We start from the raw sequence: 21,041 nt of genomic DNA, 5'->3' as shown, positions 1-21,041 counted from the left end.
TTATTCTTATATCTCCCTTTATTTTATGTCTTCAGACAATCTCTGGGACAGCACTGCAGCATGGATCTGGCTTCAGACAATTTAACCAGGCAATTACCGATTTTCTCACAGTTCTCTGGCTGACAGTACTCACTGTGGGCAGAAAATAAATGCTTCATTGAGGTGGATGGAGGGGGAGAAGAGGAAAGGAAGAAGGAAAACATAATTTTTTCCAGATGTGCTCAGTTCTGCCAGCTACCTTTCTGGGTCTCCTCTGCTACCTCCTTTCCTGTGCCATTAATGTCTGCAGCAAGCAGGAGATAGGGTGCTACAGGAACACATGATCACCCTTTTCCACTGAGAAAAATTCTAGGTCCAAATCTGAATCAATTAATCTGCCTCATTCATTATACCACATGAGAGGGCTGAGACCTGTTGCAGGCACAGCTGTAATAAATACTATTCTTGACCAGGAATAGCAGGATTGTAGAAGTACGATATGTTACTGCAGTAACATCTCTCTTATATCTGTGTACACACCCAGTAAAATTATTTGTTTATGGACCATGAAAAATACCAGTTCTTGCCTTCATCAAAATGACTGCTCAGCTGAGATGAAGCTAATTAAGCAACAACATCATAGCAAACTAAGTTCTGTTACATGTCTGTGTAAAAGTTAGCCCGGTACATTCATTTTACCTTGATGCAATCTGACTGGCTGCAACGGAGTTAATCCTGCCTTACAATGGCATAACTGATAACGATCCCCGGAGTTTTCATAAAAGCTGGTGATTTGAATTCTGCACATTTTTGTAGTACACAGCTGGGACACTCCCAGCTGCATTATATTCTCTGAAAAGGTGCTAAAGTGCTAAAACTGCTAAATACTGCTCTGAAATGCCCAGATATGCATTTATTTACTAAGAACAGAATTTCTTTATTAAATACACAAGATATAGAAATAACAAAATATTCTCATACAAAACATTTCCATAAGACTGTACAATCCTATTTAAAATTAAACTAATAATGTTGATAAAATACTCCTGTTATTAAATAAATATAATTTGTGGAAGCTGGAGAATTGCTAGTTGGAGAATTGGAGCAGCTTAGCCTTAGCTTTGGTCTGGTCTTGTATGTGTAATCTACCTATGCCTGATATGGCATCCTGTGAGAAGACACAACACAAACCACATTGTAGCAGGCTTGACTTTCATATCCCAGGCTGAGTTTTCAAAGCTCTCAGGAAGTATTCTTATATATATGTAAAATTATAATTTTGTATATAGAAATATATGTGTGTATGTAAATAAATAGCACAATGAGCACAGAAAACTGTGGAAGAACAGCCCAGTTTTCACATCATCAAAGGCAATAGTACCCTTGAAAACTAAATGTCCTGGTTTAACCAGGATAGGGTTAAGTTTCCCCAGCAGTGGGGGGGGCTCTAGCCGGGTTATTCAGATACCATGGGATGTCACATCCTGGCAGGTCACATTTTTCCTGGTGCGGGAGCGAGGTACATCGTGCTTCCCACTGCTGTATTTGGTAGCTATTTTGCTCTGTTCATTGCTATCACTATTACTGTTATTGTTATTGTTGTTGTTTGTTGTGTTGCTGTTGCACTGTTGTATTAAACCTTTCCTTATTTCAGTCTTGGGGCTTTGTATTTCACTCCCTTTGTGGGGGAGGGGCAGCGGCCGCATGGTCTCAGACCCCGGCAGGGGCTAAACCACCACACTAAATCATTTGCTTTTGTAGTTTCATGACTGGATGCCTTTACCTCCCCATGATGCTTGGCCTCACATGAAGTGGGAGTGATTGTCACATCCTGTCACACAAAGAGATTCATAGGCTTAATTAACACTGGAAGTTTATTAAGCTAAAGAACTAATTATAAATGCATCACAAATCACTCACACCCACACCATCCCACTGTCTTTCCTACCAGCTGGACAGTCCATTCCAGCAGAAACTGCTTTTGAAGCTGACACAAATCTGACAGTCAGCGAAGCACAGTAGCAAAGCTGCTTGTTCGTCGTGGTGTCTCTCCCACAAAAACAACTTCAACCTTCCCATCCCACTCCCCTTTTAGGATTTCTCAAGGTCTGAGGAGAAGAGATCCATGATCCAGCAGAATCAATGTGGTGGGTGTAAGACTGCCCCCACCTACATTCCACGAGTACAGAAATTATGCTCTACACTGCTCTACACAGAGCGAGGAGGAAACTTGGTGATAGTTAAGATCCTCATTCCTGTCACTTACAGTTAATGCCACCAATTTTGTATAGGTTTTTTTACTCTTTTATAAAATAAGTCTTTTTAATTCCACAGTATCTCCGATCTTCCAGTGATCAAAAGGCTTTGTCTTTGGAGACTGTTATTTCACTTGGTTTTTTTTTTAACTTTTATTCTCTCAGTATAACCACTGGGGAGGTATTTGCTGCCCTCAAGACAGTTCTGTGTCCTGATGCCTTAGCAGAAGTTAGCTTAGCAGGCACCAAGTGAGCAAAGCCCATAAACAGTTGTACAGCATGGGAAACCCTTATTGAAAAGTAAAGAGAAGAGCTGTGAACATCTGGCATCACAGGCAGTGCTCTGAATACTCCGCATTTATATTGCGTATATGCACAGCAGTGATTGCTTAACATCCTTCACAGACTCCTGCCAAGTAAACACCCAAGAGCAGTAAAGGGCTTTTGTTGGACCTTTCCAGGCTGACACTCTCCAAGCAAAGGAGCATTGTTATAGCCAGCTTTTCATCCAGTGATAGTCTTCCCCTGGTCACAGGTGGGGTCATTTTTACTCTTGTGATAAAAGGTACCTCTGGAGCTTGCTTTGGGAATGGAGAGGAGCTGTTGGCAGGATCCAAACAACCGTTCCCATTTCAAGGCTCTTTCTCTGCTGCTAGAACAGGAGAGAGAGGTGTTACAGCTGCCCCAGCCCCCTTCCCCAGCTCCTGGTCCCTGGTGTGTTATGGGGTCCTCTCAACTTGTACCAACAGCACTGCAGGGGAACACCCACTGGGAAGGGCATGTGCCAGCACACAGCTGCCCTTCAGTGAGAACAAACACATGTACGTGCTGGGCATTCCACCCAGCTGCCTTTCAGTTTCCTCCTGTGACTGCCACACATTCTGCCTGCAGAGAAAATTATGCAAACAAGCCTGAGAGAGAACACAACAACGATTTTTGTATATATATGTAATATTCATTTAATTTTAACAAGCACTTTGTTAAATAGCCTAAATCTGAAAAGGGGGAGAGAGAATGGAATCAGCTGATGTTGTGGGATTTTTATCATATTTATTTATTTATTTGTTTGAAATATCAAGTGAAAGTTGAAATCTCTTACGCACTTTGCTAGGAGCTGAACTTGTCCTGTATTTGACATACATACTTCACCATTGGTTTCTAACTCTTGACTTGAGATGCCTGTAAATGAATGATTCAAGAATAAATTTTTCTTTTGTTGCTGTTCATGATGCATGAAAATTACTACAATATCAGCCTATTTCTCTTACGATCCACACCTGTGCAAACACCACAAGACACTGCAAGACAAAATCTAATACCCAGAACCTCAGTGTTATGTAGATACTTCACTTCCACTGGTTTCTTTGGACAACAGGTTGTTAATACTTCAGGGGATTGGTTCTTATGGTGCAGACTTGAATCCAGTCTAATTTTCTAGTGGTTCAGATCATTGTTTTCCTTTTATTTTTAAACTATAAGCTACAGCTCAGATAGAGTTTGGATGAGTGTAAGAGAATTTCAAAGCTTGCTCAAATTTCTCAAATGTGTCAAAGTGAACTTAAAAATTTATTTTGTGAAGGATCTCCTGTAGGCTTTGCACTCACACCTAAGTTAACATAAGAATATCTATATTCACCTTACAGTATTTCTATGTTGTTATCATGCTCTCTGTTGGACCTAGCTAGTACAGCAAATTAATGCTAAAAAGTGGGTCAGATAAGTAAAAGTCTGTTTAAAAATATATAATATGTAAGTTATAAATAAGATTTGTTGGTGCTTATAGGAAGTGTCAGCTATCCCAGTAAAAAATGTTATTGCCATTTAAGTGAAAACCAGAAGTGATATGCAAGAAATCACAACTAGGTTGATGTTAGAAATTCTATCTTCATATTTGTCTAGAAATTTTGGCAAACTCTTGGTGGGAGAAGCACAAAAAATTTCCCCCTTTGAGAATAAGACTGTTGTCACAGTGTGGCCCCTTCTGTTTCTAATAAGGATCCAGGCTGCACTTTCCCTGGATCTTGTATAATCTGAAACACCTCTGGAGATTTTTCTGGTGTAAAGCACAGGGGGGGAAAAAAAATAAATAAACCAAAAAAACCCAAACAACTTTCTTTGCTTCCTTGGAACAGCTCTTTGACATGGAAGCATCTTCTCTTTATACTGTTGACTGCCAAATTCACCTGTAGGCTTCTTCTGGGAACTGAATAGATTCTGGGCCTGTGACCCCAAAACTCTGCCTCATTCTCCACCCTCCCTCCCATCCTCAGACAGACGCCAACACTAACACCTGCTCCTCAAAGGCTGTTAGATAGTAACTGGCTCATCATAGTCTACAGTCATCATCATGCAGTTGGCTTCAGGCTTTGCCAGACAGCAGCATCAAAGCCATAGCAACAATAAAACTTTAAAACTGAAAAATTACCCACCTCCAGAGCTCATGCTCATTTTTGGGAGACCTTGAGCCATGTGACTTAATGTAAAGGTGTGCAGTGCCCAGGGATTCAGTAGTGAAAGCCATCATTGTTAGTCCAAACCCTTCTGCAGTGTTACTGTCAGGCCAGCATTGTGATCCAGCGGGTGTTTCATGACCAGGCAGATGTACATTGCCTCTCCCAATGCACAAGCCAATGATCAAAATGAAGGAAAGAAGTGACAATGTTTAGTTTTCTTGCTGTGCAGGATGCCACATCAGAGCAGGGAGTTGCCTACAATCTACACAGCTGTGCCCCACATCTAAAAAGAACAAAAACATTGTAATCCAGCCTTTTTTTTTTTCTGTTGGTTAAAAGGTTCTGTGTGATTCAGAGCGAGGATGACACTGTCTCTGCGCCAGACTATCTCCTTTGTCATGGGATCATGAAGATGCAGCTTCTCTGCAGGGAGAAGTACTGATGGCAATGTATTATTGAAGAAAAGCATAGCGCTTTGGCTCAGATGTCAGTTCCCATTATAAGGCAATGTAGTGACAATGCTCTGGTAATACAAAGCATTTTGGCAGTGTTTTGCTTCATTGCCCTTTTTAATAAAATAGGGGAAAAAATAGTAATGATAAATCTGCTTAGTGAATTAACTCAGGTGACAGTCCTGTTTTTCATATCCAGACCACAGAAGAGCCTTCTTGACCAGCAGACCTTGCATCTGCTCCTACTTTGTGACTTTTTTTGCTCCCTGAAAGACAATCTGATCTGCATTGCAGATGATCCTTTAATCCTCAGGTCCTACTGCAACGTAGCATTGCTTACAGCTGGCTTGACAGAGGTGCGGCGGTTCAGCATGATTTGAGGCTGTGAACACACATCATCTCCTGGCTACAAGCATGCCCACAGGTTGCTGTCCCTCTGCCACCCCCGGTCTGTGTCACTGCCTTCTTGGGGTTTGCTATCTGAGGTATTGTGTGAACACTTTCTGTTTAAAAAAAAATGAGCAAAGATCTACTGTTTACACTTGATAATTCTCTTTTACTGAAACTGTAAGAGCTGGGAGGGTCCCTGCAAGTGGCAGAGCCAGCAGAGCAGGGGAAAAAGTCACCTTCTGCAGAGAGGTGCATGTAACAACCCGGGAGAGGTGGGCTCCATTCCCCACCACCTTCCACTGCCTGACCAGGAGGAAGGTGTGTGTCCCCTTTGTTGGCTGTCTTAAAGTTATCTGGTGAGAAAAGCCGACGTGTTCAACAAACACTACAAGCATTTACTACAACTGAGAAGCAAAGTCAGCCCAGAAGACAGAGGCAGAGCCCCATTAGTCTGTAGGTGTGGGATTACCACCTGCCACAAAACAGCCTTCCCAGCCTTTTGTTCTGGAGTCCCATGTCATGACACTTTTCAAACTGCACAGTAGTTAAGTGCTAGGTCCCACTGGGATGGATAGGAAGTCAGGAGATTCAGGAAACAGGGCTTCTGACCGCTGTCAATACAAATTTAATCCTCATCTACAGCATGTCAGTATTCCCCGTCAGATTAAGTTCTTATACAAGAAAGAAAGTGACGGGTCAAGGCCATTCTGAAGAAAAATACCAGATTACACACTATCAGCTGATTTCATCACCTGCTCTTTTTGTCTCAAACCAATTCATTCAGCCATTAGTTAAACTGAATTAGCTCCCCTGCCTCAGTAGTATCTCTGGTGCAAGGTTTTTTTAAAAATCAGGGCACACACAGGCAAATTCAGCAGCCATTTACCAATCAGCTGTCCCTCTAGAAAGAGGAAGTAGGACTTTGATTATCCTCCCAGTTTTATGATCTTGTCTTTCCACTGAAATTGAGTTAGACCTCTAGACGTGAGAACAACAAAAAACTCACTGAGTCAGCATTTTGGTTCTGCTTCTCTTTGTTACATGTTAGCCCTGGTTCGCATCTAGGCTTCCACTCCCCTGCATTCTTTGTCCATTATTTAGCTGTGTAAATTATTCCCTTTCCAGCCCTGAAAGAAGTACAGAAAAATTTCTCATGCTTTTACAAAAATCTTGCATATGAATGAAATCCATCTTCTGCCTCCCTGGTTCTCTTGTTCATGGTCAAATGTACAAGTGAAGGAAAATCAACACAGAGATTTTGCATGGGTCACTTAGCAACCAAGTACTGAGCACAGAATCAATTTCTATCATCTGGGATCAAAGATCAGGTGTTAGAGAATGAACATGGAGAGAAAAATCCTTTCAAAACTGGAGCACTTTGGATTAAAACTGTTGCAGTGTTTTCCTGAAATGAAAGAGGGAAAGGGGTATTTTCCCCACTTCTTTTCTTTAAAATTGTGTTAGATTTTGAACAGAGTCCCAGCAGGAAGAACCAAATGCACATCTGAGAAAGAGAGAGGTTTCTATACTAACATGTGTTTTCTGCTGGTTGTGATGGCTAGGGAGTTTGGATGAGGGTTTTGTTCTGAAAGTCCCAGCGACTTTTCTCGATCTTGGCATTTCAGACTCACAAGTGCAGCCTGTGATTGGAGAAAATAAATTTTTTTTAAAGAAGCGTGGAAGCAGATTTGGTTGGTAAGATGGATAGTAGAGAGCAAGAAATGAGAAACGTTGTGAGGAGGGGGCACATTCAGAAGGCAAGAGGTCCCTTAAAGGAGCTTCTGTGAGCTCAAGGAGACACAGGGCTTCTTCATCCATCCCTGCCTCTCTGTGTAGCAGTTCAGTAACATCTCTCCCTACTGAAATTTCTGCATTAATAATTCACACAATATCAAGTGAAATATGCAAGTGGCACTGCCCTGAAGAAGGGTTGAATGCAAGAGGTTGCTCAGTCACACTGAAAGGTTATTTAAAAATGCTGGATGTTTACGCTTTCTGAATTGCCTTCAAATGGTTACAACGGGTTGACTCTGGCACTAGCTCTTTGTGAGACCCTGGACAAATCAAACATCAGCTCTGCAAAACACAAGACGTGATATTTACTTCATAGTGACTGTCTAAACCACCAGACCCTTGGAAGAAAGCTGATGTGTGTGCTCTGATTCAAATGCCCATCACCATTTTTGAAGACCCACATATCTCTTAGTCTGTGTTGTGAAAGAGGAGGATGGGCACTAAAAGAAAAGCTACCTTTAATTCAGTTTTACCAAGATATCCTCATCATCTTTTTTAAGCAGCTCTCTGAGTAATTCCTTCCCTTTCATAATCTGAAAGGTCATTTTAATTCATGGCCCCTTTAGCATTATTAAGAGGTTTTTTCCCTGAAGGAAAAGTCTTCCCCCCCCCCCCACCTCCACCATCATTCATTCCAAAATGAATGGACCTCTTTATACTGATATACTTTGACATTGGCATTGCTCTGGTACTGCATTCAGCTATACTGTCCATCCCTAATACCCTTAATAAAACTCCAATTTCTGCATTTATTAATAGATTTCATTTAGTACTTAAAAAAAAAAAAAGAAAAGAGGGAGGGAAAAAAAAGTATTCAGAGAAATGAATGTTAGGGAAAGACATTTAATTAGTATTTTTTGACTTTAATGATATAGAGACAGTTGAAATTCACTTAACAACAGGAAATTATTTCTGCCTCACATGATTATCTCTGAGCATAACTTTTATAACTGTGATTGCTGGGAATGTGATTATTAAATCCACAGATCTCCTCACCATATCTGAATGAATGAATGAATGAATGAATGAATGTATTACACTGCCAACTTTTAAATACATTTAGCTGTACAATATCCTGCCAACAAATTTATTCAGTTTCTGTAAATACGGTCAAAACCTCACAGATTTCTGTGGGTTATAAAACTTGAAGACACTTATAGGATTACTTGTAGCTTATATCTAAGTTTCTACTACTTCTGACTTCAAAGTTTTGCATGGATTATAGAGAAGCATTGCTTTTAATCACCCTTTCTAAAAGACATCTCTCCACTGTTATCAGACCACTTAGGATTTACCCCAATTATTTAAAAATTTAAATGTTTCCTTAAATTAGGATTTACCCCAATTATTTTAAAATTTAAATGTTTCCTTAAAATTATTGTCAAGTAATTCTGCAGCACCATAATTAGCCTGAATCCTCAAAAAACATGACATACTCAGTGTAGTATGCAGACTGCAGAAGATAGTCTCACCAAATGCAAACCACTCATCTGAGTCTTGAAAAAGGAAGTCAAAGGAAAGATTTGCACTGCATGTCTCTGAGCATTAATTTAGGTGCAGGATGAAATTATAAATATTTGTAGGGTGCCTCAGTTTAAGAAATAGCATTTTTAAACACCACTTACCCTGGAACTGCCATTTGCTAGGGCAGGATCAGTAAGTTTCTTTGTTTGGCAAAACTTACAAGTGTGTTACCAGCTAAAAGCTCTGCTTGGAAGATACCCCCTGGCATACTCAAGCTGACCATTCTGTAACATAAGATCTTTCAAAGTGAAGTAACCTCATGTCTGTCCCTCAACTTTTACCAGAAAGACTAACAGATAGGTAGCAGTTTTCCAGGAAACAATCAAAATACCATAGACGAATTTTGATTGACTTTTCCTCTTTTAAATCAAATCCAGCTATGTTTCAAAGCCAGTAACTCTTCCACAATGGCAAGTAACTGTCTTTTCTACTCCTTTTCCTTTCTTTTTTCCTTCCCCCTAATTTCATCCACATAAAAGAATTTGACTTAGTTTGGGTCATTAAAAAACTGCTCTTCAGCAAAAGCTAGCTGCCTGCAAATTTTTCTCTGGTTCTTTACCAGATCCTACATGAACTTCAGTGTGTTTCTCATTATCTATCACAACATAACTACTTGCATACTTCAGCAGAGACAGATCACTCTGTGCATATTTCTCACCTTTGTACAGCCATCTTTATTTTATACCCAGTAAAGAAAATGCTGGCTGCTGATGATTTTAAATGGCAATCCAAATGAACCCCATCAGTTTCTGTTTGACTGTGTATGTGCTCTCCCACACCCCTTCTCTTTGTAAATAGAGAAGGAACGATGCAATCCGGTTCAGATAACTTTAGCCAGTTACTATGGGCTAATTCCAGCCAGGATTTCTTCTATTAAGAATAGACAGATATCGAGTTCAGTGTACTACAGGATCAGCCATTAATTCCAAAAAAATACATGCTAGGGGAGTGAGGAGCAGAATGTAAGACAATACTTTATTCATTTGACAGAGGTATGATGGAGAGGTCTGAGGCCAGGGTGGATAGCCAGGCTCTGACGGTGGCCAGTTCAGTTTTTTGTGCGGCCAAAACTCCATTGTTTCAATTTCCCAGCCTCCGAAGCAGAGGTGATACTTACTCACTGTATCTACCTTACAGGTCTGTTCTGAGATTAATCAATACCTGTAAAGTCCTTTGAAGATCAAAAGAGCCATGAGAAAACTAAGGCCTAGGATGACAAACAGTCCTTTTCAAATACAGCGTTGCATCTGAAGGTATACTTGCTGGACTTGATGGCATTTTTATTTTCTTCTGAAAATCCATTTCAAGGAGCCAAGGCAACCATTATCATAGAACAGTGGCACTGAGATCAATGGCACTCTAACAGAGATGAGTTTGGCCCAGTGTGTAAATTCCTGGATAAGTCCTGTGAAACAATGTGAAAATCCTATTCTGTCAATGTTATCTTGCCCTCACAGGTCTGAGCTTGTGTTTTATGATCTCTCCCTGCCTGGCTTTAAAGAAATAATTTATGCAGTCTTCTCCTATGGGCACTCTCTGCACCTCTGCCTTCCCTGGATGGCTAGCAGCATGCCTCGCTGCACACCGCCCCATCGTCTAAAAAGAGCCCAGATGTGTGAATGTCAGACAACACTGGATGGGAGGTGGCAAGGCAACTGGCAAGTCATCACCCAAAATGTATGAAATGTTATGCCATCAAACAGCCATGGAGGAGGTCAATCTGCTTATTCTGCATTTTGAGTGCACAGATCTGCAATTTTCATTACCAATAAAGACCCAGCACCAGGTGAGATTTGCTGCTTGGACTGAGTCATGGTCACAGCACTGGGCATTACATTTGAAAGCCTAATGAGGAAGGCCTAAAAAGAAGACAAACCCCAAAAAGCACTTCTGGATGGATTCTTGAAGCAGGGTGAAGCCCTCCCTTGCTCCCGTGACTCACTGCTCCTCACCATCCTCCCAGCCACAGTCCGCACTGCTCCTCCCTGCCCGCCAGCCCCAGCCACTGCCCCTGCCTGCCACCACTCTCCTGACAGCTGCAGCCACCTCCAGCAGCCCCTGGAAGAGTATGTGTAATGCTGAAACAAACCACAGACATTTGGTCACAGGAGGCTCTTTGAAAGCTCCTGATGTCTCTTACAAAGCTTACAGAAGACTCCAACTGCTTTTACCCCAGAGTTCAATGTTTGCACCTCAGCTGCTGCCAGTTAAGGTGTCCACTCACCCCAGGCACATTCAGAATTAATTGACCAAGACTTGTGTATGCTACTAATACCACAAGCTTTCTCTTTTCCACCACACTGCCTTTCAAACATAACAGCACAACACACACAACACATATAGAGCAGCTGTGTCTCATGACAATGTTTCTCACCATGGTCCTTTCCCTTTCTCACTACTCTGCTTTAATTGGGCTAAGCCAAGCGCCATTTGTCATATGGGATCTGATCCTTCTGGACTGAAAATCTCAAAGGGAAAAGAAAGGGATATTTTTGCCTGTAGTCCTCTGGCATCAGACTTATAAATGTCATGACCTTTTTGACTGGTAGAGCAACAGGGCAGTGTTTTTAATTCAAGACATTAGTCACACAGTTTAGGTGACAAAGCAGTGAGCACATTGTATTTTTCAGAAGAAATTAGGGAATTAGACAACTAATGGTGAAATAAATTCTAGCTATTATTTCCAGATACCACATTTAACACTGGTAAAGAAGTCTTTCACCAATCAGAGGAAAAATATTTTATCGCACTATCCTTATAAGAAGAAAGTGGTTTCTTGCTGCAATGAAATTTTCTGTCTCAAAGCCTGACTGAACTGCACATTTCACTGGCAATGTGAGGAAACTGATCTCTGATTATCCATGACAATAATTTGGCTAATGTTAGCATTTTTAGGAGCCCTCCTGCAAATAGTTTGCCAGCTGCTGACATGTCATACGCGGTGAGAAAATTAGCCTAATTGCTTTGTTTGCAGCTGACATAATTCCTGGTTAGTATATGCTGTTGTGTGAAATGTGTATGTAATTTAGACCACGAGGATAACTGTGAGCACAAGTTATCTATCTGTCCAGGCTGACACCTGGGGCCTTTGCTCTCTTTGCATATCAACTCTGTTAACCTGCTCTACTCCCCCAGTAAGACTCATGCTGAATTTGATCTAAGAAGCCTGGGCCTTTGCCACATTTTAACCCATTTGGCAAAAGATCACATCACCTCAGCAAAGACCCTGCAACATAAATTCTGCATAATGTTCACACCTGATATTGGAGCAAGCTTGAAGGTGACCTTATTTCCTTTTTAATTTACTCATTACTTATTATACGAGGTACTGGTATGCACACACAGGAAACTGTCCCTATGCACTGAGGAATGCAAAGAGCTTTATAACATTTTTTGAATAAAAATCTGCACTGTAAATGAATCCATACTTGGCAAAGATATACAGAACAACATGCACAGTGTCCAATACGTATTATCTTGATGAACAAATAAGCAATTATAGAACACTTTGAAAGCATTACAAATGCTACAAGCAACCCTCTCTGTCCAGTGAATTTGCTTTCAAGTAATGCAGACTGCTAATCATGAATGGTCCCAATCTCCCTCTAGACTGAGGATCTCTGTAAGAAGAGGTCCTGTCATTTGACATATTGCACACTTTCTCTTTCCTCCAAGCTCTTTACTGAGCCAGTGACTCAGTGTGATGTCAGAGGGCAAGTGCTTTCCTGATGAGATTTAAAACTGAGGTCCCGACCTGCTGTGATAATTAAAGATCCTCAAGTGCTTTTTGTAAGTGCAGGTTTGTTTCCTGGCTAAATTGCATTTCAGGTAATGACACAGAACCAGTTTAAATCACCTCTCTGGCTCAAATAGGACAGAGTTGCCATCCCAGGCATAGTTTCAATTGGATACAGCCACCTTTTCTTTCTGTACCACTGGGCCAAACAACATCAACATGTTCAGCCTTACACAAAGCAGCATTTCACCTCACAGCCTGCAGAATTTCAAACAACCTGGAGCCGATCCCATTTCACAGCTTGTGTATTAATTAATGAGACACTTTTACTCAGGCCAGACACTGAAGGGTTAGGGTTGGCACTGAGGTGATCCAAAGCTGCATGGTCTGCAGGAAGGTCGAGCCAGGCTCTGAATTTCAGGTGACCAGGGAGAAGATCATTTTGTCTTCTTAAACAGCCAGGAAATTGTGTTGTACTACCTACATTAAACTAACTTGGAAGGCTACAGAGACAAAGTAAATGCCAGAATAAGGTCAGATGATCAGGCCTATCTTCCTGCTATCATCCTCAATACTGTGTAGAATTTAATCTCATGGCATGCAGGGTTTGTGTGGCTGTGTTTTTGGTAGTGGGGGAAGGGGCTACAGCGGTGGCCCCCGTGAGAAGCTTCTCAAAGTTCCCCCAGCTACAAGCCAGAGCCGCCTCCAGCCAAGGCTGAGCCAATTACGTATTTAACATATTGTGATAACGTATTTAAGAAGAACTTAATTAACTTATTTAAGAAGAAGTATTTAAGAAGAACCTGAGAGGAGGTGGGGACTTATAAGGAGGAGTTGTGAGGAGAACACCTGTGTGAACACTGAGGTCAGTGGAAGAAAGGAGAGGAAGGGGGGAGGAGCAGTGGTGCAGGTGCACTGGAACACAGATTCCCCCCATATCCGAAGGCTGCCCCCCTGCTGCCACCATGGAGGTCCACAGTGGAGCAGAGATCCACCTGCAGCCCGTGGAGGACCCCACACTGAAGCGGGTGACTGCACCCAAAGAAGGCCAGGACTCTGTGGGAAGAAGACTCCCCCACTGTTATAGTTTAGCACTGGGAGAACTGCAACATGCAGGGGCGACCCACGCCAGAGCAGCATGGGAACAGCTGCAGCCTGTGAGAAGAACTCACACTGGAGAAAGTTCAAGGAGGGCTGTTTCCCATGAGAGGGACCCCACGCTGGAACAGAGGAGAATGCGAGTTGTCCTCCCCCTGAGGAGGAAGAAGTGGTGGACTGACTGTAACCCCCATTCCCTGCTCTGTGCACTGCTAGAAGGGGATTTAAGTTAGAGAGATTGGGAACAAAACTGAACCAGGGAAGAAGGGAGGGGTGGGGGGAAGTGTTTTCAAGATGTGATAATGCTTCTCACTGTTCCACTCTCTCTGTTAAGTGTTGTTGGTGGTGTTTGAATTAAAGTGATGTTCTTTTTCTTGCCCTAATGAGTCTGTCTTTTGCCTGTAACTGTAATGGATAAGTCACCCCTCTCTGTCCTTATCTCGATTCCTGAGCCATTTATTTTTTCTTTCCCATTCCTGAGGGGGAAGGGGTGAGTGAACAGCTGCACGGTGTTCAGTTGCCCTCTGGGCTCAAACCACAACACACAGTCATTCACTGGGCTCCTACAGAGGTCCCCAGTAGTGTCACAAGCAGGGTGAAGGTCTGGATGGCCATTGCACAGACTCACATTGATATAATGCAAGAGGGTATCTGTAGCAGGTTCTGCCATCCACATCAGCCAACTGCTACAAGACACCAGGGTGTTTAGCTCCCTCTTGTTTGGCACTACAGGGATGCTGGGACTCTGAATTTCTTTGTAGTCTCTAGCAATAAGCACATTATAACAGCTCAAGACCACCCCTACTCCTGTACCACCACATATCTCTGATTATCTTAATTCCTGCTCTTTCTCTGTCTATCCTGCCTGTGGTCCCTGCTGATCCTCTGCCACGCCATACTTTTTCCTCAGTGTCCTGGTTTCAGCCAGGATAGAGTTAACTTTCCCTGGGCTGAGCGGAGCACAGCTGGATGCATGGCCCAGATTGATCACTGGGGTATTCCACTTCATGGTATTCCACTTCATGTGACGTGTATGAGATGGTGCTCGCCTAGTTTCAGTTTCCCGGTTGGTCGTCGGCGGGATTTCTGGTGCAGTCGGGATTGCTGCTGGGGGTGGGCTGCACAGCAGTTGCCAGTTGGTGAGCAACTGCTGTTTATTATGCATTTGGACTTACTATTGTTACTGTTGTTTTGTTGCTATTACTAAATTTTTTTTATTCAACCTACAAATTTCTTTTTTTTGTCACTCCCCTATTTCACTGGGGAGGGGGGCAGGGGCGAAGTAAACTGGCCACGTGGTGATTGGCTACCAGCTGAGTTCAAACCACAACACTCAGTGTCCCTAGGATTTTGTACTTCAGTTCCTCCCTTGCCATCTCCCATGTCTACTTGATTTCTTTGCTCAGCATTAAGATTTCCACAAAGCACACTAAATTCCTCCCAGATATTAGCATAGGAAGTATTTCAAAGCATGAGACAATGCTTCCACTTCTACAAAGATATGTCCACAGAATGACCAGTTCAATAAGCGTGGTGTCACAGTGTGAATAGCAGAGGACAATACCACTGACATCCACGAAGATGATGGACCCTAGAGATCTACTTGTGGCAGAAAGCAGGTCATCCTGCTCTTGAAGCTGGTGTCAGAGGACCTCCACTAGCAGATTTTACAGTACCTTGCCTGGTATTGCAGATATGAAGGTAACAGCCCTTTCTGTTGAACTTCATGACCCACACTAGGGTACACAAGACACAGACAGGCTCTCTCAGTTGCCCTAGTAATGAATAAAAACTACAAATAACCGTCAGTCTATGGTCACACTTAGATCTAAAGACAAATATCATCTCTTAGCCGTGTTTGTCAGCCAAAAGCTGCAAGTGCCGCCTCACCACTCACTTTTAGCTGGCAAAACTGAAGTGGTAACTTGCTAAACAATTGGTGTCAGATGAAATAAATCTAGGAAATGTGTCCTTTCAATGTCACCTTCCTTCTCCTTGTTGACTACTCCTACTATCCTGCCTCATGAAGCCCAGGCAAAAAGATGAATCACAAGGAAAAAACAGAAGAAAATACAGAATTACTCCATTTGATCCTACTCTCCCCATCCCACAGAATTATTTCTTTTGCCAGTAGTCTGAAGCGCATTGAGCCAAAATCTCTGAAGGAAATTATCAGAGCAGTTTGCTATAGAAAACACACAGCTCATATGTCAAAACATCGCAGGGTGATATGAGGCTTAAGGAGTAAGGAATGGTGCTGCTGCTTGTGTAAGAGCCGCACCAGATCACCTCATGTAAACAAAGCCAGCAAGGAGTTTCAAAGGCAAACATGCCCTCCTTCACCTCATATGGGATGCAGGTATTTTCCACTGAAGCTACATCTACAGGAGCTTCTCTTATCTGGTGGGAGAGAACTGAGCCCAAATGGTGCAGAATGTGCTCTAACTTTGAGATGCAATATTTCTTTCATCTTGTCTCAAGTAACATTGCTTTCTGATTTATGTCCCATATATTAAATAATTTACAATCAAGGGACCTGCTGGGCTGGCTGGCACTCTCAGTTTTTGTGCCAAGCGCATAGCATACATTATTTGAGTTTCCTTTCTTCTTTTCAATATTTTGAAAAGAAGGGTTTGGATCCAGTTAAAGAAGTTGTGTGGTTTCCTGCTTGTGCTTTCATTTGTTTGGGATATTTGTTTTTTGTTTTTTCTTGTAATTAGGGTAACACAGTTTATATTGCCTTTAATCACAGCATACACACTCTGTAATTACTCTGTAAATACATGCATATGAATTGTTTATATGTGTGGAGGTGGGAGAGCAAGAAAGTGGATGTAATTATGTGTATAGGGAAATGTAATGATTAATTATCTGGAGTACATAATCTTACCAAGAGGCTTGATAAAGTGCAAGCACAACTGTCTCTCCTGTGTGTTAATTACTTACAGAGAGCTTGATCCAGCTGTTTCTACTCATGCAAATTCCCATTCCAGTCTATCTGAAGGGGAGTCCGTAGGCTGAAACCTGTTAGTGCTTTCCGTGAGCAAACAGCTCGCATCCATACATGTTCATCCAGAACACATGAAACTGTCTTTAGGTTGTGGGGCTCAATCTGCATTTAGACCGGTTTAACTCTTCAGCCTTGGGCCAGCAAGAATGAAATAAGGGGTGTCATCATTGCAGCTCTTCAGGTTCAGAGGAGGCAAAAGAGAGCTGTGCCCAGCTGAGAAGCATGGTTTCCTGTGCTGCCTAACCCAGAACATCTGAATCAGCACAGCATTTATGAACGGTCTGTGTAATGACCAAGCATGTGAAAGAAATCCTCTTTCTGCACCAGTGACAGAGGGGACAGAGCCAGATTTTCACACCTTCCTTAAAAAGCATCAAGGCAACTTTCCAAAACAGCCCAAAGGCAGCGGGCTGCATGGAGGAAAAGTCTGTTTTCCTTCCAGATTTCAATGCATTAGCAAAAAGTACCTTGCAAAAATTGCAGCAGAACCTAAATTTGGAAATTCTCAAGGGAAATGCCACTGTGTTGATGAATCAGACACCATTTCACTCGCTCAGAGCAGCAGCAGCAGCATCTGGTCTCCTCTGCCTGGTGCTGAGACGAGCAGTATGACTAAACATGGTGTGGAGGTGCTCTGTAGAAGTGAGCAGAGAAAGAGCATAGAAAGTACCCCTAAACTCACTGAATATAAAGTTGTGCCACGCAGGCATAGTGCAGTGATACCAGACTGACCTATATGTGACCTGTATGATTTCTTACTACACATGCAAACTATACAGAGCTTTTCTTTTTGGTTAACTATTTTTAGTGCAAAAGTTTTTCTATTCTAGTGCTGTGAAAAACACATTTCCTGAGTCCTCAGATAAGGCTTTCAGGCAGCAATACCTTCTTCTTTCTCATCCTTGCTGTCACCAGAGGCCTTATTTTGCTACCAGTTGTGGTGGCAAGCAGAACTGCTGTGAGGTTGCTTTGAAGTGAGTGGGGGAAGTAAGCCCCAGCTTACTTCATCACTCTCATAGCTCCTGTTTCTTGATGACTTTGAGGTCAATAAGTGACCATTCATGATGGCCTCTTTGCCCTCCCACTACAGCCCTCCAAATTTCCTCTCCAGTGGTACTGGACCCTACACACCAGCCACACAGCATTGTAAGCCTGACTCGTCTGTATGCACATACTTCCTCACACTTCTCTGTTTTTCTCTTCAGTGACTAAGCCTGTCTGTCATTTCTCATATGAACAGACAACATTAGTATGTTTAAAAAGTTCCTGTTGATTACTGCAAACCTAGATCTGTAGAGGTGCAAGTGTAAATAACACAGCTTTTCCTAACACTCCACTCCATGCTCATCCTAACATTTCAAGAAAATGAAAAGACCTGGCAGGAAAAAAAATGTCATGGGACTGGTCTTGCCCAAGGACAAACATAAGCATGTGCTTGCTGCATCTAGGACATGCTTCTGCATTGCTGCTGCCCTGGAGCGGTCTGATTCTGGAAACAGGATACAGATACTCAGCTTTCTATCACCAGTTCATACCAGATACCAGTCTTTTGTATGAAGATGTCATTGTTTGCTTTGCTTAACTGAATGCAGCTCTCATTTTACAGGGAACTTATTTCACTGGACTGTAATTATCCCATTTTGTTATTTATATTACTCCATTTGTCTCCTAAAACATTCCAGCCAGCTCTTACAGCTCATGTACCAGGACACAGTGCAATGCTTGTATGTTTAAAAAGCATCTTGACATAAAACTGTAGAAAGAGATATAGAAAATTTTCTGATTTTTATTACAAACCCAAGCATAAGGTAATTTCAGTCAAAACGGCTCACCAGACATGAACAGCTCCCAGAGAAGGTAATCTCAGAATGGTTTATAAAACAGCATGGGAGGTTTTGTTAAGTACAGCTGAAGTTACATTAATCCTTATAATTTCATTCAAATTCTGTATGAAGAAGAACACTTCAATGTCTCAGTGAAGCTCTACTGCAATATTGCTCTACCTTTTTATCATTTCATCTCTCTCTTATAGCAGATAATAGGTGGGAAGTTATAGTCTAAGGCTTCTGCAGTTCTCAGTTAGCTGTTCATTATATTGACCCAAATGTCTCTTTCTAAATGTTTCTTCTTTCTTGACAATCTGTCCTGTAAGTCAACTATACGAACATTGGAAAACATCAATAGCTATTAAATATTTGAGAGCAATACTACTCCCCTTTCTTCACAGAGTTAGAGAAGTCATTTATCCTAATGCTGCTGGTGGCATTCAGAACAATTTCAATCAATAGGTGGAATCTAATTTCACAGCCCTGATACCTCCATGGCCAGACTGCCGCAGCTGCAGTGACACCTATCACAATGGCGTGAGGTCCAGTTCTCTATCAGATGCTCTTTTGCTGAAATCAAGCAGGACACAACTTCTCTTTGCTCCTACCTCCGGAAAAGAGCTACAGGAACATGCACATCTCTGAAAAACACAGCATCATTGATACCAGACTCACTGTAACTCACTGAAGTTGGTCTCAGCCTTGGCAGCATTGAAGAAAATGACAGTAAGTTAGTGGTTTGAAGTGAAAGTTGCTGGCACTGTTACCTTGTTCTTGCGAAGTACGTACCTTGACACTTTGAGGAACTGGACCACAGTGACAACCATATGCAAAGTGTCCCAATACCTATGAAGCAGACTATCTAAAAGACAGTGTGGCAACCAAATATAAACTAAATTTTACTTTACTTTTCTATAAAAAATAGCTATGTGCAATTCTTCCATAATAGGTGATAATTCATAGTATCTCTGCCATGATGGAAGTTACAGGACTCAAACATAGTACAATCACTCGGGCTTTAGGTGTGAAAGATAGCAGAACTACTTCAGGAACACTTGGAAAATGCAGATAGCTTGAACAAACATGACAGCTCTTTGAGTAGAAATTCAGCAACTTGAGCTTCACTAAGCACTTCCTTCCACTCCCAGAAGAGTACACTAGCTAAAGATATGGTGAGGGTCTGCAGATGTTGTCACCAGATTTCCAAAGTTCCCCTTCCCCAGGCAGAGAACCCAGAGAGCTCACATGGTAAACAGGTACTAGATATGAAAGGCTTTTTGTAACAGTGTGCAAAAGTGCATTGCACAAATCAAAGCATAAGCTTTAATTGTGTGAGCCCAAGTGAAAGCCAGTTTAATGAGCCTTCATTAGAGTTCAGGCTTCTTAAATAATAGATAGGAACCTGTCTGGTATTAATAACACATGGGTGAAAAACACAAAATAATTTCGGTTAAATTGTCATTAAAGAGGTGGTTCATACCTTCAAGGCGCAGTTCAGGGTATAGTGTTCTTGGTTCCTTACTGTTGCTGCATTAAGAATTAGTATCACTTTTTAAAGAAACTTGGATTATTTCATGAATTCAATACATCTATCTGATTAGCAATAATTTAATACAGTTCATGATTCAGTAAATGCCAGGAGCATTGATAGTACTGCAGAAATGTTGAGGAGCTCACAGTAGTCAGAGGCTCACCAGAGACCTGTTGCCCAGAGAGCCAAGCTATGTATTTCCCTGGGAAAAAAACAGAGGAGACCTCTAATGTGGAAAACCATGAAGACTCTTCCTCCCATGGCTCCTTCAGTGGGCAACAGGAACACTGATCAGTCCCATTTTTACAAAAACTGCCCAACAGGGAACAACTGTAGAGTTTTGGGTAACCATGCCAATCTCTGGAGTAAAACCAGTGCTTCCACTGTTACACCATCCAGCTCTGCACACACCTACTTCTAGTTACAGGTCACGGGTCCATGTTCAAACGTCAAAAGCAAGGCTTCCCAAACCCATAAGGTGGCATTTTGCACATGATTGTCCTGTTTACCAATAAGCCAAGAGAAAGGTTTGGAAAACTGACTGGAATCACAGTACTTTGTTGTCAAAAAAAAGGTGGTATTATTGGTCCAGTCTCCTAAACAGGAGTTGGGAGGAAACAAATATGCTACTCAGCTGGAACAGTAGCATCCTGAAGAAATCCTGCATCCACTTTCCTCTAGTTAAAATGCTTACAGAAAGCAGGGAGGAACCAAGAACCATGTCCAGCCTTCTCACATCTCACAGTTCTGAGATTTTCTATAAAACATTTCTATAAAATGGTCTTCCCCCACTGATTTCAGGGGGGTTATGCTGATATACACTAACCCATATCCTGGCTGTGTATTCAAAAGAGCAAAATGCAATGGTTTAATGACACTTTTTAATCTGCTGTATGGTTGCATTGCATTATTGAAATATGATAAATGTAAACCTTAACCTGGATAAAGCATAAAACAAAAACAGAATTTACAATAGGGCAGAATGCAAATACA

General features: G+C 41.9%; 1 pseudogene; it reads right to left on the bottom strand.

The window, feature by feature from the left end:
- LOC141918765 (tetraspanin-3-like) overlaps positions 1-14,846 on the bottom strand; it is an 89,304-nt pseudogene extending 74,458 nt beyond the window's left edge.
- Positions 14,847-21,041: the final 6,195 nt, after the last annotated feature.

Source organism: Strix aluco, chromosome Z (genome assembly GCF_031877795.1).
Source record: "Strix aluco isolate bStrAlu1 chromosome Z, bStrAlu1.hap1, whole genome shotgun sequence".
Classification (NCBI taxonomy): Eukaryota; Metazoa; Chordata; class Aves; order Strigiformes; family Strigidae; genus Strix; species Strix aluco.
This window is presented reverse-complemented; position numbering and strand designations above follow the sequence as displayed.